Here is a 21,906-nt window from a genome sequence, read left to right as displayed (position 1 = left end):
TCCTTTTACCAGTAGCAGAAGTAATTCTTTTTCCAACATCAGAACTTGTCCTATGACTTGTAGTTTCAGTTCTTCTAGATGAGAAACTTCTACCTTGACCATGACCTCCACCCATTCCAGATTTTCCCTGGTCATCTTTTTCATCATCCTTCCCCTTCAGTGTCTTAACAGTTTTGCATTTGGACTTAATTACTTTCTTCCCCTTTTTGGCATCAGCAGGTAAGAGAAGAGAGACAAGCAATTCTACTGAAGCTTGGATTTCATCGAGTTGAGATTGCTGAGAAGCTTGATGTTTCAAAATATCATCAATCTGAGACTGTTGCTTCTCTTGGGTCTTCTCAATGTAAGCAACTCTGTCAATGGTAGGTTGGAAGAATTTTTTCTTATCAAGTTTCCTAGTCATATCTTGCTTGAGCAATTCTTCCTTAACTTGACGTAACTCTGCATGAGTTGTTGAATGGAGACCTTGCAGATGTCTAGTACTCAATGCAGTGACTCGAAGCTGTGTCTTGAAATCATCATTAATTAACATTTCATCAGCTTTTGCCAAGTGCTCAGCAAGAATCTTTTCAGATGGAACAAAGGTAACTGAGTTCCATTCCTTAGTCCACTCCTGTCCTCTAGGAGTTTCACTCCAAGGTACTGGTGCTGCTCTTGTAACAAAATTCTTAACTAGTTCAGATTTATGAACAATTTGCTGAGATGCATGTCCTGAAGGACCAACTTCATCAGCATCTGCATTAACAGCAGCATCACCAGTATCATCAGCATTTGAAGCATCAGAACTGACAGAATCAGCATCTTCTGGTAAAACAACAGTATGAGAAGCAATTGAGGCTTCAGCATCATCCTCTAAGTGCTGATTTGTTTCCAAGTTCTGATCAACAGCCATATCCTGATGATCACCTATATTCTGATCATCATCATCTAGATGCAGAGAAGGTGTTGTAGATAATTCTGGAGTTTGAGTAACATCAGGAAAAGGTGTTGTTGATGGATTAATTGTTGTTGGAGCTTCTAAGTAGAGAACCTCAGGCACAACCAGGTTGTGAATATCAATTTTAGCACTTGTGTCTGGGTCTACAGGAGATACAGTTTTATGTACAGGAGACACAGATGGTGTGTTTTCCTAATCTGTAGCAGCTTCCTGAGTTGGGGACAATGAAGAGAGAGATGCAGTAGCTTCAGCAAATTATGGTTCTTTTAAGATCAGAGATTCCTGATCTCCTTCCTTAGCTGTTGCTTCCTCATCATCTGAAGCTGGCCTTTTAGCTCTCTGTTTCTTGTATCTCTTTGAAGGTGGGGATTCCTTGTGAGGTTCAGCAGAAGTCATTCTTCTAAGCCTTTTGAGAAGCTTAGATCCCTCAATTGCAGAATCCTTCTGAGAAGGGACCTTCTCAGCTTCTTTAACAACAGTTTTGATGCAGAAACCTGTTCCTCACTGTCTGACTCATCTCTCAGAACAATCCTCCTTCTCTTCTGTGGTGTCTGAGGAACAGTCTTTGTCCTCTTGGGCTTGGAAGATGAAGGCTTCACAGTAGGTGCTGAGGATGAAGGTTGAGCTGTCTGTGAAGGTGTGAGATATGTTTTGAGATATGTTCTGAGAGAGGGTTGAGGTATAGATGTATGTGTGGTATGTTCTGATGGTTGGTGTGGTGTTTGGGATGTGGTGGTAGGTTGAACATCAGAATAAACAGATCTATAGGTTTGAGGATCAACATTTACCAAGATCTGCTTTACAGACTGAGGTATATGTAAGGGTCTAACCACCGTTTTCTTAAGGTCAGCATTTACCAAGTCATTAAAACCCCGTTTTGCAAGTTTAAAGGGTGGAAATAAGTCAGTGGTAGGTTGAGGTTCATTAGCACAACAGAAATTATATATAAGCTGACAGAATCTAGCAAAGTAGACAACATTTCTATCCTCTGTCATCCTATCCCCTATAAAACCTATCACAACACTTGCAAAATCAAAATGAGTTTGGTTAATAATAGCATACCCGATGTGCTGACTCATTATTGGAATGGCATCAAAGTTGGAACACTTATTCCCGAAGGCTTTAGTGATGTAGTCGAAGAAAAAACTCCATTCCTTTATGATATATGCTCGTTTTAACTGTCCAAGCTTAGCCAAACTCTGCTCATACCCCAAATTGGCCATGAGCTGCTGTAGAGCCGGTTCCTCTGGTGTTGAGAAAATGCAGCCTTCTGGTAAATGTAAAGCCGTGCGAACTGTTCCAGGAGTTACCACATACTCATCATCATTGACTTCAAAAACAATGCTGGGAGTACCAGTTGCACCACCATTATCAAAATACCCAGTCCGCCAAAACGTCAGAACTTGTTGGCTTGAAAAGACTGAAGGCTGGGTCAAGGCATACCCAATTTCACTGTGTGCAAGAAGATCTTGCACAAAATGCAACTCAGATGGGGCTTCATCATGATTTAGGATTGCAGCATAGTTGTTGGGAACGAACTTGGCTCCATCTATGATCAAATCCTTAGGTGCCATGAGAAAAAGTTGAGAATTAAGGTTGCCTATAAAGTGTTTGATAAAATATCTGTATGAAAAACAACGTCAGGAGATGAGAGATAGTAGAAGTAAAGAAAGAGAGATAAAGTGTAAAAGTAAATAAAAGATTGTATAATCTTCTCTCTCTCTCTTACTTATATATGGTTAAAAAAAATAACCGTTGGACACCTGTCATACATGCAGCAATAATGAATAGTTAATGGACACGAGAAAACAGTAATCATTACTTATCACGTGGAGTGTTTCAAGGACAAAAAACATTCCACTTATCAAGTAATCTCATTAATTGAGGTAAGTCAGTTTTAATTCAAAATTTAAACTGTTCCCACTTATTTAATCATTTTCACTGCAAAACCAATATTCTGTAAAAATATTCAAGTGTGAGAATGACAAAAAAATAAATCAAGTAAACAAGTACTGATATTTTAAAATCAGAACTTAATTTATATCAGTAATTGAAATGGTCATCAGAATATGGATAAATCAGGATTTGAAAATGCAGCATAATTGAAAACATCTCAGAGACAAAATCTTGCAAAAATATAAAATTCCATTAATATATCAAGAGAATACATCCGTGAAATTGAAATTTACATCAGAACATTACAAGACTGTCCTAAGCTACTGAACCTAACATCAACAACTTTTGTCCTTGGTTAAGAAGCCGGACAAAGCTGACGATGAAGAAAAATAGGAAGAAGAAAACAAATTATTTCTTTTTCCGACTCTCTACAAAAAGAATAGCGAGTCGAATGATTCGCTCTTGGTGGCGGAAACTTCCAGCCTTTCTTCTTCCAATCGCTCTAGATGGCGATGGTAGTCCATGTAAAAGAACAGGAGGTGTGTGAGAACCTCCTGGGGAACCGAGTCCCAAAACTCATCAGGAATGACAGTTACGTGCCATTCCTGCTGCCAGTCCTCACAGGTCAACTCCATATTGAAGGTTTCATAGTTTAAAAACATATTGTAATTAACCATGATTGTGTTGTTATGAAGGAAAAGAGAGTGAGTATGTGAGAAAATAAATGATGTGTAGGCTGATGTGAGGTGATGGTTTATATAGGCAATAGAATGCCAGAAGATGCAAGGATAATTTAATGCGTACAGGTAGAAATAATTCTACCTCGTCTCCCTAGACTGGGAAGAAGAAAAACAGTCATTGGAAAAGTAAAACAGGGTTTAATGTGCACAAAAAACAAGACTGTTTCAGTCTAATTGTATTGACTGTTAATATCTTACCCGTTCATATTCTAATTTAAAATAAGACTGTTTCAGATTTTAACCACAAATAAGTCAAGTAGAGGATCAGAATTTAATATCAGCACTTAGACTTATATCAGAACTTAACAGTCATCAAAATATGTTTTTTTAACTAAAAAAAATGAATGCCTATCTCTGTGATTCTTCATACAAATTCTGATTTCGGTTCTTCAGAACTTATTTATCAGAACTTCCAGCAGAACTTGTCCTCAGAATTTATGCAATCTGACATATAAACTGTTCATCTAAAACAACATTGAACGCCACAGTAATTTTCATCATTCATATGGAGTGCAAGTGTGTGCATTAAGCAAAATATCAGACAAAGAGTAAAGTCTGATTCACTTCAGTACATCTTAGAAATAAGGCATAACTTAGAACTTTACTTAAAATCTGTCATTATTCTGAAGCCTACTTTTGAATGAGTTCATGCATGAGTCCACCTCAACTGTTGTTGTGCTTATTTTATGCATCTTTTGAAATTCCATTTTACAGTGGCTTCTCAGTGTAAGTGAGTTACGACTGCTTATCAGAATTTATGCTATTATCAGAATATTTCTCCAGTAATCATAGAGTGTGAAAAGTCACCAAGTAAAATATTTATTTTTGCTTTTTCTGATGCATATTACTTAATACCAGCAATGCACTTGGGTCGTCCCTTCCATATTTTTACTCTAGATCTCAAAGGAGTACCTGGTTTTATTCCTTGTTTCTTTTCCTTTTTCTTTTGATAAGTGAGGTTTATCAGCACTTAGTACATTCAACAGATTTACTAACATCAGAACTTAACAGATGAGAAGCATTATTCTAGTTTTTGACTTAGTAATAAGATAGACAAAGTAAACTTGACTAAGCTCAATATCAAAATTTTTTTGTGTCAATAGATTTCCACATAAATAATTACTTCTAACGTGGGATCTCTAGTATATTAAAGACTACTAGGTCAGCATCTAGCATAGTTATCCTCATAGGATTGAATAGTCACAGAAACAGTCATTTCACTATCAAAGTTTATAAATTCACATTAGACAACAATCAGTACTTAAGCAATTTTTAATTAAGCACAGAATGCACAAAGAGAGTAATATCTACAAATACTGATCATAAAGTCTGATGCATCAGAACAAAAGCTAAGCAGATTTAGAGAAAGAACCTGAAACCATTCCAAGTTCATTTACCAATCTTATAAAGGTAGCTTCACATAGTGGTTTTGTGAAGATATCTGCTTGTTGTTGATCTGTTGGAACAAAGTGCAATTCCACTGTACCTTCATCCACATGTTCCCTTATGAAGTGGTACCTAATGCTGATCTGCTTTGTCATTGAGTGTTGAACTGACCTGTCATAGCAATTACACTTTGATTATCACAGTAAATAGGGATTTTAAAATATGTTAACCCATAATCCAGTAACTGATTCTTCATCCAAAGAATCTGTGCACAACAGCTTCCTGCAGCAATGTACTCTGCTTCTGCAGTTGATGTGGAAATTGACTTTTGTTTCTTGCTAAACCAAGAAACCAATCTGCCTCCAAGAAATTGGCAGCTTCCACTTGTGCTTTTCCTGTCAATTTTGCAACCTACAAAATCTGCATCGGAGTAACCTATTAGTTTAAAATCTGATTCTCTGGGATACCACAATCCCAGACCAGCTGTTCCTTTAAGATACTTGAAAATTCTTTTCACAGCTGTTAAGTGAGGTTCTCTTGGATCTGCTTGAAATCTTGCACAAAGACAGGTAGCATACATGATATCAGGTCTACTAGCAGTTAGATAGAGTAGAGAGCCAACCATACCTCTATAATCAGTAATATCTACTGATTTACCAGTATCCTTATCCAGTTTTGTTGCAGTGGCCATGTGAGTGGATGCACTTGAACAATCTTGCATTCCAAATTTCTTCAGCAAATTTCTGGTGTACTTGGTTTGACAAATAAAAGTGCCTTCTTTATTCTGCTTGACTTGAAGGCCCAGAAAATAGCTAAGTTCCCCCTTCATACTCATTTGATATCTTGACTGCATCAGTTTGGCAAACTTCTTGCAAAGTCTGTTATTTGTAGAACCAAAGATGATATCATCAACATATATCTGAACCAGAAGTAAGTCCTTTCCATGGTTGAGGTAGAACAATGTTTTGCTTAAGGCCATACCATGCTCTTGGAGCTTGCTTAAGGCTATAAAGTGCTTTATCATGCCTGTAAACATGATTAGGATATTTGGGATCTACAAAGCCTGGAGGTTGTTCAACATATACTTCCTCCTCCAATTCTCCATTGAGAAAAGCACTTTTCACATCCATTTGAAAGACAGTAAACTTTTTGTGAGCAACATAAGCCAAAAATATCCTTATGGCTTCCAATCTAGCAACTGGTGCAAATGTTTCATCATAATCAATTCCCTCATGTTGAGAATATCCTTTTGCAACCAACCTTACCTTATTCCTTGTAATTATGCCATCACTATTAGTTTTGTTTCTGAATTCCCACTTTGTACCAACAACAGATTTGTTCTTTGGTCTTGGCACTAGGGTCCAGACTTTGTTTCTTTCAAATTCATTTAACTCTTCCTGCATTGCTTGCACCCAATCAGCATCTTGAAGAGCTTCTTCCACTTTCTTTGGTTTAGTCTGAGAAAGAAAAGAATTGTAAAGATATTCACTTGAAGTAGCTGTTCTAGTTCTGACACCTGCATCAGGATTTCCAATTATTAAGTCAGATGTATGTGATTTAGTCCATTTCCTTGCAGATGGAAGGTTTTCTCTAGAACTGGATGCTCCCCCATGATCCATTCTATCTTCATCAACATTTTCTGATGCTCCCCCTGAAACTATGCTCTCTGAGTTGGATTCTTCAGAATTTAAGTTTTCAGAATTATCAGAACTTGCCTTATCAGAACTTGACGAATCAGAACTTGAAGAGCCAGATGTATGTTCAGATGCTTCTTGAGATGTGGTTGTATCTTGAGTATGCTCCCCCTGCATAGGTGCATCTTCCTTTGGCATAGTCACCACAATTTTAATAACATCAGAGTTTAATCCATCAGAGTTTGCAGTATCAGGATTTAGACTGTCAGGATTTTCAATATCAGAATTTAAGTCTTCATTTTCAAATCTCAGCTGATCATGATCATTGAAATCTTCAAGTCCAATAATCTTCTTATCATCAAAAGAGACATTGATAGATTCCATGACCACTCTTATTCTCAAGTTATAGACTCTGAAGGCTTTTGTGGAAAGTGGATATCCAACAAAGATTCCTTCATCAGCTTTTAGATCAAATTTGGATAGCTGTTCAGGGTGGGTCTTAAGAACAAAGCATTTACATGCAAATACATGAAAATACTTCAGATTTGGCTTCTTTTTCTTCACCATCTCATATGGTGTCTTTCCTTGCTTGTTAATGAGTGTTGCATTTTGAGTAAAACAAGCAGTCTGCACACCTTCAGCCCAGAAATAGGTTGGAAGCTTTGCTTCATCAAGCATTGTATGTGCAGCTTCAATGAGAGTTCTATTCTTTCTTTCAACAACTCCATTTTGCTGTGGAGTTCCAGGAGCTGAAAATTCCTGCTTGATTCCATGGTTTTTGCAGAACTCTTCCATTATCAAATTCTTGAACTCAGTACCATTATCACTTCTTATTATCTTCACAGAATCTTTGACCAATTTATCCAGTTGCCTGCCATGATCAATCAAGATAGATGCAATTTCACTTTTTGTGTGCAAGAAATACACCCATGTGTATCTGGTGAACTCATCCACTATGACCATAGCATATTTCTTCTTTGCAATAGACATGACAGTTACTGGACCAAATAAATCAACATGTAGTAGGTGATAAGGCTTAAGAATTGATGATTCAGTCTTGCTCTTGAATGAGGATTTCCTTTGTTTAGCCTTCTGACAAGAATCACAAAGACCATCAGGAGCAAATACTGACTTTGGCAGTCCTCTCACAAGATCTTTCTTGACTAATTCATTTATATTGTTGAAATTTAAATGAGAGAGTTTCTTGTGCCAATTTTAGCTTTCTTCAAGTGATGCTCTACTCATCAGACAGATTGCAGAACCATCAGTACTTGTTGAAAGCTTGGCTTCATAAATGTTACCACGCCTGTATCCTTTCAGAACAACTTTTCCTGTAGATTTACTTACAACTTCACAATGTTCTTCAAAGAAATCCACATGATAACCTCTGTCACAGATTTGACTAACACTCAGCAGATTGTGTTTAAGTCCTGAGACTAGAGCTACTTCTTTAATGATGACATTCCCAAGATTGATATTGCCATATCCCAATGTTTTTCCAATGTTGCCATCTCCATAAGAAACACTTGGGCCAGCCTTCTACACAAAGTCTGATAGCAGGGCTTTATTTTCAGTCATATGTCCTGAACATCCACTGTCCAGAACTAGGATGTTTTTTCTGTTCCCCTGCAATCACAAAGACCACTAATGATTAGTTTTAAGGACCCAGACTTGCTTGGATCCTTTGGCCTTATTAAGTTTGTTAACATTTGCAGCGGATTTAGCATCAGAGTTTATGTTAACATTTTTCTTATCAGAATTTACACTATCAGACTTTGAATCAGAACTTACACTAAAAGGAACAATGGTAACTTTCTTTAAAGAAGGTTTTATTTGATAATAATTATAATACAAACTATGATACTCCTTACAAGTATAAATGGAATGCCATATACTACCACAATGAAAACAAGGATTTTGTGGCTTATATCTAACAAACTGACTCTTAACTCCTGACTTTGAAGGTAAAGAGTTTATGTTCTTATTCTTCCTGCAAAAAGAAGCCAGATGGTTAGAACTTCCACAATTATGACATGTTTTTCTAGGAGCATCAGGAACAGGCTTATAATCATTGCTTTTATTCACACCTTCCTTTCCATTCCTATTTTTCCTAGGTGATTTTACCATGTTTGCATTCTTAACATCTTTCAGCTTATGCTTAAGCTGCTTCTTTGTCATTAAGCCTACGTTTACTTCAGTTGTCTTTTCCTATTTTAGTTTGTCAGAAGTTAATTCCTTTTTAACTTCTGATTTCTCAGTATCAGAATTTACAGCTACAAACTTAACAGGTTTTAACTTTGGCTTTTGTTTAACAACTATAGGCTTAATATCTATAGTTCCTTTATCATTCTTATCCTCTCCATAACCTAAGCCCTCTTTCCAGTTTTCACTACTTAACAAATTCTAAGTTGTTCTGCCAGAGTTAGTCCAAGTCCTGATAATCTCTCTTTCCTTTTCTAACTGAGCTTTTAAAGATTCATTCATTTTAAGTAATTCATCCCTAACATAGAAAGCATCATCTCTATCTTTCTAAGTTTGATGGAACATGACTAACTATTTTTCTAAATAATCATTCCTCTTTTTGCAAGCAAGATTTTCAGAAGATAATCTTTCACATGTTAAAGTTTGATCTCTATAGCTAATGAACATGGTTTTAAGATATCTTCTCAACTCATTAATATCATCAGTATGAAAGGCATAAGTAGTTTGAGGTACCTTTAACTCTGCAGCTTCAGAACTGCTTTCAGCACTTGCCATATCAGCATTTGCCATCAAGGCATAATTCTCCTCACTTTCAGAATCTGAGGTGTCTGTCCAGCTTTTGTTCTTTGTGACAAGAGCCTTGCCTTTGTCACTCTTCACTTTCTTGCAATCAGGAGATATGTGGCCTTTCTCACCACAGTTGTAGCATTTGACATTTATATAATCTCCTCTGTCAGACTTTCCTCCTTTGCCCTCAGATTTTATGAAATTCTTCTTATCAGAACTCGATCCTTTCCTGGAAAACTTATTTCCCTTCCTGAACTTCCTGTATGCAATCTTTGTGATTCCTTTCACCATAAGGGCACACAGCTTCATCATCTCTTCATCAGCATCCGTCTCAGGAAAGCTTTTAGATTCTGAGTCATCATCACTATCAGAACTTGATGACTCAGTATCAGACTTTGTGAAGAGAGTTTTACCCTTGCCTTTCCTTGAGATAGCTGCCTTAGGGGATTCTTTTTCAGCCTTAAGAGCAACTGTCCTTGACTTTCCTCCTTTCCTCTTGCTTCTTTGTTCCATCTCAAGTTCATGAGTCTTGAGCATCCCATAAATTTCATCAAGAGTCATTTCATCAAGATTATAGTTGTCTCTTATTGTTGTTGCCTTCAAATCCCAGCTTTCAGGAAGAGCCAACAGGAATTTAAGGTTTGAATCTTCAAGATCATACTCCTTATCAACCAGTGATAAATCATTCAAGAGTTTGACAAATCTATCATATAAATCAGTCAATGACTCATTAGCCTTTGAGTCAAAGTGTTCATACTCTTGAGTGAGTATTGTCTTCCTGTTCTTCTTAATCGTATCAGTTCCCTGACATCTTGTTTCCAAGGCATCCCATATCTCCTTTGCAGTCTTGTAGTTTATTACCCTGTTTGACATTACATTATCAATGGCACTATGCAGTAAGTGTCGTACCTTAGCATCCTTAGCAATTGATGCGATATCTTCAGCAGTGTAGTCACTCTTCTTCTTTGGTACTGACTTTGCTGCTTCACCTGCAACTGCAACAACAAGCTTGGTTGGTTTGTGAGGCCCTTCCTTGATTCTATCAAGATATTCTGGATCTGTAGCTTCCAGAAACATGGTCATCCTCGCCTTCCATATGGGATATTCAAATGGTCTCAATATGGGAACTCTAATAGCCTCATATCGGCTATGGATTTGTGTCTTTGGAGGTTCTTCAGTTTTGGTGGGCTTAGTTGGAGTTTCTACTTCAGACATGATTGTTTTTGGATCTTAAACTGTTTGTGTGTTAACAGATAGGCTCTGATACCACTTGTTAGGTCACACACACTGTAAGGGGGGGGGATGAATACAGTGTATAGCACAATCAAATCGAACTTTAATAACTCAAGTAACAGAAAATAAACTTTATTTAAAATAATAAACTCTGTTACAGTATGGAACTGTCCTCTCTCAGTGATGAACAAATATCATGAGAGCTGCTAGGGTTACAATGAATAATCTTCTCGATAATGATAACAATTAGAGTGTAAACCCTATGTCTGTGTTTATATACTACACAGTTACAAGATAATCGCTAATTGATATGGAATATAATTCTGCTTCCTAAAATATATCAATCAGATATCTTTTCTTCTAAGTATTCCGTTCTTCACGGAATTCCTTCTTCATGCATATCTCTTCTTACATTTGTCTAGATCTTCTCTTCCTGTAAATCATCTGCCTTCCTTATCTGAATATTTCCTTTAAGTCCTGATATTTTCTTCTGATAAATATCTCCTGAACCTTAAGTACTGATGACTTAAGTTGTGACTTCAGTATAAGTACTGATTTCAGTTAGTACTGATTTGTCCTGTTTAGGTAAGATCTGAAAACTAAACATAAATCATATTAGACATGACATTATCAAATATATCTAACAGATTAGATGATATATACAATGAAACATAAGAGGTATATTTAGACGAGGAATTGTATCTTATGGGTATTCAAGAGCCAATGAATTACTCACAAGCTATAAAGGATCGAAATTGGAAGATAGGTATGGAGAAGGAAATGCAGTCAATTGAAATAAACAACACCTGGAAAATGACTGAACTGCCTCCTGTGAAGAAAGAGATAAGTCTGAAGTGGATCTACAAATTAAAGAAGGATGCTGAAGGAAATATTGTTAAGTACAAGGTGAGACTTGTTGCAAAAGGGTATGTTCAAGAACATGGAATTGATTTTGACGAAATTTTTGCCCCAGTAATGAGATTGGAGACTGTGCGTTTACTGCTGGCTTTGGCAGCAAAATATGTATGGGAAGTTCATCAAATTGATGTGAAGACAACATTTTTAAATGGTGAAATAAGAGAGGATGTTTATGTAGAGCAACCTGAGGGATTCGTGAAAGGTGGCAGGGAGAACTTGGTGTATAAATTGATGAAAGCATTATATGGTCTTTGTCAAGCTCCACGACCTTGGTACTCGAAGTTGAACTCCTACCTTGAGAGTTTGGGTTTTAAGAAATATCCCTCTGAACATGCAGTTTAAACTAGGAAGGAAGAGGAAGAAAGGTTAATTGTTGCGGTTTACGTAGATGACCTATTGGTGAGTGGGAGCAGTGTATGATTGATCGAGAAGTTCAAAATTGAGATGAACCAGCGTTTTGACATGACAGACATGGGAAAGTTGAGTTACTATCTGGGAATCGAGGTACAATAAGAGAAGGGATGCATACAGTTGAAGCAAACAGGTTATGCAAAGAAGATCATTGAGAAAGCAGGGATGAAAGGCTGTAATCCATGTAAGTATCCCATGGACCCGAAGGAGCAACTTGTTAAGGACGAAGGTGGCAAAGCAGTGAATGACACAGAGTATAAAAGTATGATTGGAGGACTGAGGTATTTAGTACACACTAGGCCAGACATTGCTTATTCAGTTGGCATAGCAAGCAGATTCATGGAGCGTCCAACTGAGTTACATCGAAATGCTGTCAAAAGGATTATTATGTATGTTCAAGGCACATTGTATTTCGGTTTGGTATACACTAAGTATAGTGGAAACAATATGTTAACAGGTTTTGCTGACAGTGATTTGGCAGGTAGCTTGGACACAGGAAGAGCACTGGAGGTATTTGTTTCTACTTGAATGAAAATCTCATTACTTGGGTATCGCAAAAACAACGCCGTGTTGCTCTTTTATCTTGAGAGGCAGAATTCATGGCTGCAACAGCAGCAGCTTGTCAAGTTATATGGATCCAGAATGTGTTGAACCAGATAACAAATGAGAAGATAGGTCCGGTTGTTTTGTGTGTTGATAACAAGTCAGCGATAGATTTGGCAAAGAATCCAGTCTTTCATGGAAGGAGCAAGCACATTTATGTTCATTATCATTTCATTAGGGAACGTGTGGAGCAAGGGGAAATCATCTTGAAACATGTTAGCAACGAATGTCAGAAGGCAGATATCCTAACAAAAGCCATGACTACACTCAAATTTGAGAAAATGAGAAGACTACTTGGAATCGAGAACTTGTCTGGGCAACTCTAAGATTAAGGGGGAGTAATGTTGGGTTAATCTTGAGTTGGGTTTTGATTTCTGTTGGGATTTATTTATGTTTTGAATAATGTAGAAGTTATCTCTACTATGTCTGTTATAGTAATAGTTGGGATAGCATGATTTTAGGAAACAGATTGAGGTTGTTTTGGCTTTGAGTTTTTGTAGGGATTGCTGATATGCAAAAGTCCTGATTTTTAGAATCACAGTTGTAGGGTTTTCTATATCACTCATTTTCATTGAATAAATATATTAACGCTTTCAAAGTCTAGTTATATTGTTCTCTTTGCTGTAAACCTTATAGTTGTTATATATAAACAATAAGTATGCCATTGTTTAACTGTACAACCAGAAATTATGAAGTTCCTTGACAATATATGTACCTGAAGGTCAAGTGGCTTTGGGGAGGGCACAAAGTCAACAAGATTAAACTGTCCAGCCAAGTAAAGGCTTCCGTCATGATGCCCTTGAGATCAAAGCGATCATCTTTGCTTCGTCCTAAAAGGAACCTAAACGTCATGTTCTCAATTAAACCCCCTACCTTATCACTAACATTCACCACCTCACCAGCCACCGCAACTTTCTTAATATCCTCCACGACTAAGCCAACCTCATCTCTTCTCATCCCTCGAAAAGAATTAACTTTTGCGGGAGCTAAAAGCTCTTGTACAACAAATTTTCTCACATGCCTCCAATACGTACCATTTGTGACGCCCTCCAAACCCGGGTCAGAGGTTTGGGGTCCACAACACAAACACAATATATAAACCAGTATATGAAATATTATTGGCAATGACTGTAATAACCCCAATTTTTGGAATCTTTGAAACACTGATGAATAGTGATTTTGCTGATTATGCTGATTAAGAAAACTTTTCATGCCACACTATGTAGTAGTTCTTTTATTGATATTCTGAGATCTTATTAGTACTCCATATGGTATATAAGTGTATGTAAAGATCGTCAGAATCCAAATTCGAACACTTTGATTTTTCCCGAAAATCCACCAGATACCGAAAGAATTGAATATAAGGTAACATCATTAAAAGGATTTAATTTCAAGGATTATAAGAGAGGACCATAAAAAGAATATGAAATATTGAGAAAGGTTTAGGGGAACCCAAGTAATGAGATCCCAGATATGATCCCTCAAACGATCAACGAGAATGAACAATAAACGAGTCGTAAAATAATTAAACGACTAAGTAATGCAAGAGGCAAGGAGGAGGGTCAATTAGTGCAAGATTAATGCACTTAGTTAACATCTTAATATAAGGGTTAAGCTTAAAAAGATGCTTCCACCACAAGGATGAGACAAGTGGCAAGGATTATGTAAGCTTGATGACATCACCATGCTTATGTCACTTTCCACTAATTTAAACAAAACAACTAGTCAAGTAAATATCCTAAAATCATTTCATTTCCACCACAAGTTCAAGTCATCACAAGCTCTCATCTTCCTCCCCCATTTCCATTGCTCTCGGCCAAAACAGAACCAGCACATTAAAACTGTTGTATCTCCTTCATTTCTCACTCAAATGTTGTGTTCTATAGCTCGTTGGAAAGGTATTGAGATGGACTACAACTCTTGTTCACAAGTCTCATCCAAATAAGAATTGTAAGACCCTCATTTTTACATTTATTTCAATCGGACTTTTAGAAACTTCAAAGCCTAACTTTGTGTTCTTAATTTCTTTGGAAAGATCAAGCTTGTAGGAGGCTCCCTAAGGATTCCGAGCAACTTAACACCTCCCAAGGAAGGTATAAACTTCAAACCCTATCCTTTACTTTGATTATTAGTGATTTTGATGGTTGGTTTTCTAAATGAGAAGCATGACCTTTGATTATTAGTAGTTTGATTTGGATTTGGAGTGATTTGGTGAATGAATCTTGTTATAGTTAATAAAACTTGATTGTGGTTGGTTGAGATGAAGAATCTGAAGAATAAGGACTGGTATAGTATTATTTAGTTGAGGTTTTGATGTGTTAATGATTGTGGGTTGTTTGGTGAGGTTTTGGTGTAGTGAGAAACTTGGAAAAACTCGTAAATATAGCCGTCGTAATGCCCATTTTTATTCAACTGCTTGTTTTTAGTGTTCAGGACAGAAAAATCAATAAACAATCTGTAACATTGCCATGTTTAGCTAGAGCGTGTCGTAAGCTTCGTTTTGATATGTGGATAACTTGGTTCCGATGTACGGTTTAGGAGAAACGACCGTTTTAAGTAACGTCATTTCGCGAACGAACCATTACCCCTCACCTTACTTTGAAACCTTGGTTAAGGCCCTTAAATGACTAATTGGTGTATAAAACAATTATGTAAAGTGGATTAGGCAGTTGGTAGGGTACTCGCGAAAGAATCGTATTAAAATTCTTAATAGTTAATTTATTAAAAATGGTGGAGCCAAGGGTACTCGAACGACTTATGTGATTCGTTAAGCGTAGAAGTGACCATAAGCAAACGTTAGGGTTCAATTGGTTAAAGTCTAGTTTTTTAAGCGACCGTGGTTTAATTCCGACTTATGTTGTTGTTCATAGGTTATCGGACCCACTCTAAGCTTAAGTCTAACCGGGAACACTCAGGCAAGTTTTCTACCCGTTATACAGTTGTTGTGATGTATATATGTATATGCATTATCTTGTGATAAGTGCATGATTATTATTAGCAAAGTCTTGCGATATATTGGAGCATGTGATATGATATTTATATGCATGCCTGTTTTGTAATCTTGATATCTAATTGTTGATTCAAAAGCTTATAAGTTGCATAATATCTATGCTAGAGATATGCAGTAGTTGCGTATACCCTTAGTATAGGGGACCCAAAGGTGAACATTTTCTAAACCGGGAGTCGATGTTCCCGAGTATATTATATATATTTATATATATATAGATATAGTTTTAAAAACTATTAATCGAATAAGGTTTATTCGATAACTTTATTTTAAATAATGAATATTAGTTGAATATTCATTCGAGGACTTATGACTCTGTTTATTTTATTTAATGAATATTATTAGTTGAATATTTATTCGAGGACTTATGACTCCGTTTATTTTATTTAATGAATATTAGTTAAATATTCATTCAAGGACTTATGACTCCGTTTATTTTATTTAATGAATATTATTAGTTGAATATTCATTCGAGGACTTATGACTCCGTTTATTTTATTTAATGAATATTATTTTGAATATTCATTTGTGGACTTATGACTCCGCTTATTTATTAAATAATATTCTTTATTTTATTAAAGAATAATATTTCGATAATCAAACTTATTTTCGATTATTCAAATAAAGATCGTACTTTCGCATAATTATATATTTGGTTATTTATTATTCATTTCAAGTATGAGTTTTAAAACTTCTACTTTAATTATTTTTTTATAAAGGTTATCCTTATGGGAATATTATTTAAATAGTAATATTCAGATATTTTCTAATATATCGGGACTGATTTATTTCATTAAATCAGCATTACTCCAAACATTCTTAAAAATGTTTTCGAGTCTTCAAAATGATTTTTAAAAGTTAGGGCGGATCCCAAAACTCATTTTTATATTTAAGATCCTCCTTTCGAAGGGGATTTAAATACTCGCTCAAAATCTGAGGGATCCGGCTCTGTGGTGTATTTTACATTCGCAACGAGGTTGCTGTTTTGAGAAAACAATTTGATTACTTGCCCAATGTTCGGGAAGTAAGCCCATCTAATTGAGTCGGCATAAGCGACAGGCCGGGGTACGGTCTATCAAAGTGTAAGTGGCTGGGTGGCAGTCCATCAACGCGTAAGAGGCCGGGTGGCGGTCCAGCACAAGGTCCTAATGCGGCCAGGGTGATGACCGGTGGGGGATTAATCCATCTACTAGTAGAAAAGGTTACTTATTGGTATCTTTGCCTGATCAGCAAGATATTGGGTTTATGCAAAAATTCTTTTCCTTTCTAAAATTCATTGGATGTTACAAACTCTGTTCATACTTTACATAACAGAGGTTTCCAGGAAATATATAAGAGATATATATGTGGATATATATATCAGGATTAAATAAAGTATCTCGTAACTTCATTTCTTTTGAATGATATTTCAAAGATTGAATCTATTCAAACCTTTTCTTATAGTCTCATCTATGTGATGAACTTTTGAAACTGATGATACCTTGAACGGTGGTAGTTCAAGTAGTATCCGGAAAAGATATAAGTATATTGGAGTATCTTGTAACTTCATCTTTTGAACTTATATCTAGTAAATGATTATCTTATGCATGTCAAAGATTTTCGGAAAAACGTTGAGACAAGGTTAGATATATGAGATCACCTTGCAACAATATTTTTATACAGTTATAAACTGGAACTCTGTGTAAATTATACATGTCAGAGGATTTCAAAGATTATGAAAAGTATATATACTTATATACTGAATATTTTGCGACTTGGTCACGTTAAGATATCAACTTGGTTCATTTCTTCTTGACCAAGACTTTCTTGAGTACTATGAGAATGCTCATATATTGTTAATTATTATACATATTATTTCGGTGGGCTTGTTGCTCACCCTTGCTTTCTTCTTTCATCACACAACAACAGATAGAAAAGATGAACATGACCAAGCTTCCAATTCGCAAGCGGTTAGGAAACGTTCCGCAGTTTTCTGGAAGCGTTGATGCCGCCGTAGCTGAGGTAGGAGCTACCAATAGGCTAGGTTTTCAACTATTGATGAACCAGACTTATGTATAATATGAATTGTAATAATGGCAAGGAATATGTAAATTATTCAGAAACCCTTTTAAGGTGTAACGGTTTATAATTGTGGAATAAAATGACTTGTGTTATTTTTAGTATTCATCTCTGAGACTATAACTTGTGGTGTGTGTGTGTGTGTGTATATTGTGGGGTCAAGGTACTCAGTAGTTGGTTGACTGTTAAGATTAAGTATTGATAAGGGAAATGGAACTCGTGACAACCCGAATCCCCGACCCCGGATTTGGGGGTGTTACAGAAATGGTATCAGAGCTAAGCGTTATAAACCTCAAAGATGATGTGACATTAAAATAATAAGTTCACTAAGATAATAAGAACTCTTGCCAAGTTCATAGTCGGACTACCTAACATAGTACTGACAGTTAAAACCCTTATGGGAACCCTTATAAATATCGTGATAGAAGCGTAGTTCATTATCCTATATGGTAGAGGGACTCCGAACCCTGAGGTTGAGGAGCAACAACGCGATGATGTTTTATTAATTATTGGAGATCAGATTGTGGATTCGATAGAGCGTCCTAACACGAGACCGGATGATGTTCATATTGAGGATGTAGTGGTTAAGGATGTTGTCCTAGAAGGGATTATTGCTGAGAAGGATCCTGTGGAGGATCCTGACAAGAATGAATAAAGGACTACTGAGGAATTGATAACCATGGTTAGGGCGACTACCAGAGGTAGGATTGGCCGGTCAGTACCGGAGGTTCGTTCAAGTTTGTAAAGATAGTAGCCCCTTTAACGCGGCTTACTCGTAAGACTGCGAAGTTCGAATGGACAGAAAAATATGAGATCAGCTTTTAAGAACTAAAGCAAAGATTGGTGACGACCCCTATTTTGGCGTTTCCGGATGGAAAAGGAGATTTTGTGATGTGTAGTGACGCTTCGCATAAGGAATTAGGGTGCTTCTTATACAGCACAGCAAGGTAATCGCGTACACATCAAGAAAATTAAGGGAATATAAAATTCGATGTCCCCACCCATGAGCTTGGGCTCGTGGCAATAGTTTTTCCCTAAAGATTGGAGGCACTACTTGTATGGAGAGAAGTGCGAGATTTACATAAGCCATAAGTGCTCTAGTGCATTTTCATGCAGAAAGAGCTCAACATGCGCCAGAAGAGGTGGTTAGAGCTAATCAAGGATTACGATTATGAGATTCTTTATCATCCAGGGAAAGCCAAAATGGTGGCTAAATGCCCTTAGTATAAAGGAGAGACTCAAGATGAAAATGTCTTTGGGAGAGTTGATAAGAGATTTTGAGAAAACGGAAATAGAAGTGAAGGTAACCGGAGCTGGTACCGAAAAGCTGTTTGAGATTGCAATACAACCTAAATTATTGGAAAAGATCATATTGTGCCAAGAAAAAGTGATGAATGAAGGCAGAGAGCCAAAAAATAGAGAAGAGATTAATACCGAGAAAGATGATAAGGGAATAATGAGGTATTCCTACAGAATTTGGGTTCCAAACGTTCAAAAGCTTAAGGATGAGATCTTAGATGAAAGCCATAGTTCGAGGAATAAGATTTAGCGCAAACCCTGAATGTGATAGTCAGGGAGGTCGCCATCAAGAAAGAAAGAACCCATAACATAATAAAATGGAAAATATGGATTTTAACGTATAAGATAACCCTGATTATGGGAGAAGGATGAAACATTCCATACTGAGAAAACAGAAGTCGAGCAAGATAGGGAGAGCTGGGATGGTACTTCTATGGGGAAATTCATGGACCTGCCTAAACAAAAATTATACTTTTATTCCCAAACACCACCCTGAGGAACCAATACGGTGGGAAATTCTTTCAGGACCTTTAAGTCACTAAGCTCTCAGAGTTCCAAGGAACAAGCTGACCTAGCCGAGGCAAGAGACTGGCCAAAGGAAATAGAGGACTGATTTTATATCCTAAATGATTGATGAAGCGCAAGAAGACTGTTTTTGTCACTTACCTTCCTAAGAGAAAGGCCACCCGTTGGTGAAAGACCAAGAAAGGCACGAAGCCAGAGGTTAGAATAAACTGATTAAAGTTCAGTCAATTGTTTTCGGGAAAGTAATTCCCAAGGTTATGGAGATAGTGTAAAAGCTTTAGAGCCAGAACAAAGGCGGACGAGTATGATGAATTATGAAGCTAAGTTGTAAAAGTTGTCAAGATTCGTTCTGATGACAAGAATCCCAGAATGACGTGATATTTGAAGTCAATGATTAGTGGGTGCGTGAAATGATTATAATAGAAAAGAAAATAAAAAGAAACTGAAGTGGAAAGGAAAATAAAGACAATAGAGTTTGAGGAATGATAAGGGAGTTGGGTATGAGGAAAACCTAAAGACTCGTAGCAATAGAAATAGAAAAGTATGTAATCGTCAGGATGAGGGTGATTCACCATGAGTTAAAGTTGATGGTTGAAGGCATAAGAGATACATATATTTTATCCCCTGTAAGTTGGGAGGATTCGAGGAAACCTTGAGATAGTTCGAAGGATAAATAATGAGACGCAGATAGACTGAGGAGACAAGAAAGTAAGAAATTAAGAAAATTGGATGAAGGAAGTGACCTTCAAGAATGTGAAGTGTAAGACCGGTGGCATGATACCCAGAAAGGGAGATGCCAGGTATGAAAGATATCCCAATATTGAGATGACTGTTAAGATAAACAACAAAAGTAAATGAGGAATTATTAAGAAGAAGTTCACGTTGAACACGACCAATATCTTCCAGAACATCCCTGTTGTCATTACCAAATTAGAAAAGAAAAGCGGGTAACCATTGTTATCTTTTGAAGGCCATATAGGTTGCCCTCAGTTTGAATAAGGATGCTATTGTGAAATTGGTATAGACTATCGAGGTGGGAATGATTGAATACGATAATCTATCAAGGATATATGACTTGATTTATCCATGGAAGGATGCAAGTACCTTTTTAAAGGTGGAATTAAGGATATAACTTCGATAACTTGAGATGAACCCTAGGGGAATGCATAAAGGTTGGCATTTCGCCCTTAATAGGGACAGTATGAGTTTTGACAGTATGAATTAGAAAGGATTAAGGTAACAACAACCTTTAAGGATCAGTGGAGAAATTTTTCAGAAGTATATAAACAATGGTTCTAGTATTAGTAAATGTTATTTTGATATGCCCTGTATCTAGGGAATACAGGAGGAACGATTCAAGGATAACCTTAGAGGTCTTACAAGGAGAACGGTAATATTCAAAGTTCTCAAGAATAGAAATTTTGATAAAGGAAATATGACATAATTATTATAATGCCAGGTGGGCACGTGTTGAACCATAAGAAAGTATAGATCGACCCAATGAAGGTCGAGATTGTTGAAAACAAGTAGGACCCAAGATAAGAGACGTCCTAAGTATGATCGAGAGTCATTCGTGACAATGTTAACCTCTAAAAGACAGAGGCAATAACTTATGGAAAAATGGTGATATATATTTTTTTTTCCTCACCAATGCTTAAGGAAGAGCATTTTCACACAAGCAGTGATTTGAAATGAGGTAGAAAATTTATTTGGAGGTGGTTAAAATGACACTGATTGTAAGGAAATTTTACTATCAGGAAAGGCCAAAGAGGTGGCCGACACTTTAAGTGTAAGAGGACAATTATAGGCGCTCGTGCCAGAGGAATACAATGATGATGGTTAAAGCCGTGAAGGTTATATTGTGGTATGGAAGATTGACATTCCTTTTGATGATTGTGTGATACTTAACCATAATAGTAGTTTGGTAAAAAAAAAATTGAATTCATGTTAATCGCCGTGAGCGGGCTATCTATCTTAGAAGGTCCTATCTTGAGAATAAGCCAGTACCATGTTTCAAAAAGGAATAAACAAACCTTTGAGTTAAGTCTTCTATTGAAGGCATATGATTAAGAATGGTATTAACCTGCTATCGTTGCTTTTATTGAAACTCTTCTGCAATTTTATCTGCTTCATGTCATATGTATGTCAAGTTCAGGAGTGTTCTCCATGAATCATGAACGGTGATCATGTTACCTCCTTAGAAGAATTCGATACGATATGTATGGACTCCGTATGGTTAGCTATTAAGACTTCATGGAAAGGGAATGACTACAGTAGGTCAGTGGTGGGCCATAGTAATGATCCAATGAGTCTATGAATAATGAGACAATGACAACGGTGAGAGTTGTATTTTAATGAATGTTGAGATTGAGTACCACTAATCGGGTCGTGATGATGTATAAGTTATAATTGAATAGACTAATTAAGTAGACTATTTACCTATTGAATATTTATTCCTCCTTATTAATAGAGGGTCGTATGACTATACGA

The 21,906-nt window shown here is 36.6% G+C and overlaps 1 pseudogene; it reads right to left on the bottom strand.

Moving 5' to 3' along the window:
* The window catches only part of LOC141716843 (cytochrome P450 CYP736A12-like), a 58,415-nt pseudogene that overhangs the window by 6,007 nt on the left and 30,502 nt on the right, over window positions 1-21,906 (bottom strand).

Source organism: Apium graveolens, chromosome 4, assembly GCF_009905375.1.
Source record: "Apium graveolens cultivar Ventura chromosome 4, ASM990537v1, whole genome shotgun sequence".
Classification (NCBI taxonomy): domain Eukaryota; kingdom Viridiplantae; phylum Streptophyta; class Magnoliopsida; order Apiales; family Apiaceae; genus Apium; species Apium graveolens.
This window is presented reverse-complemented; position numbering and strand designations above follow the sequence as displayed.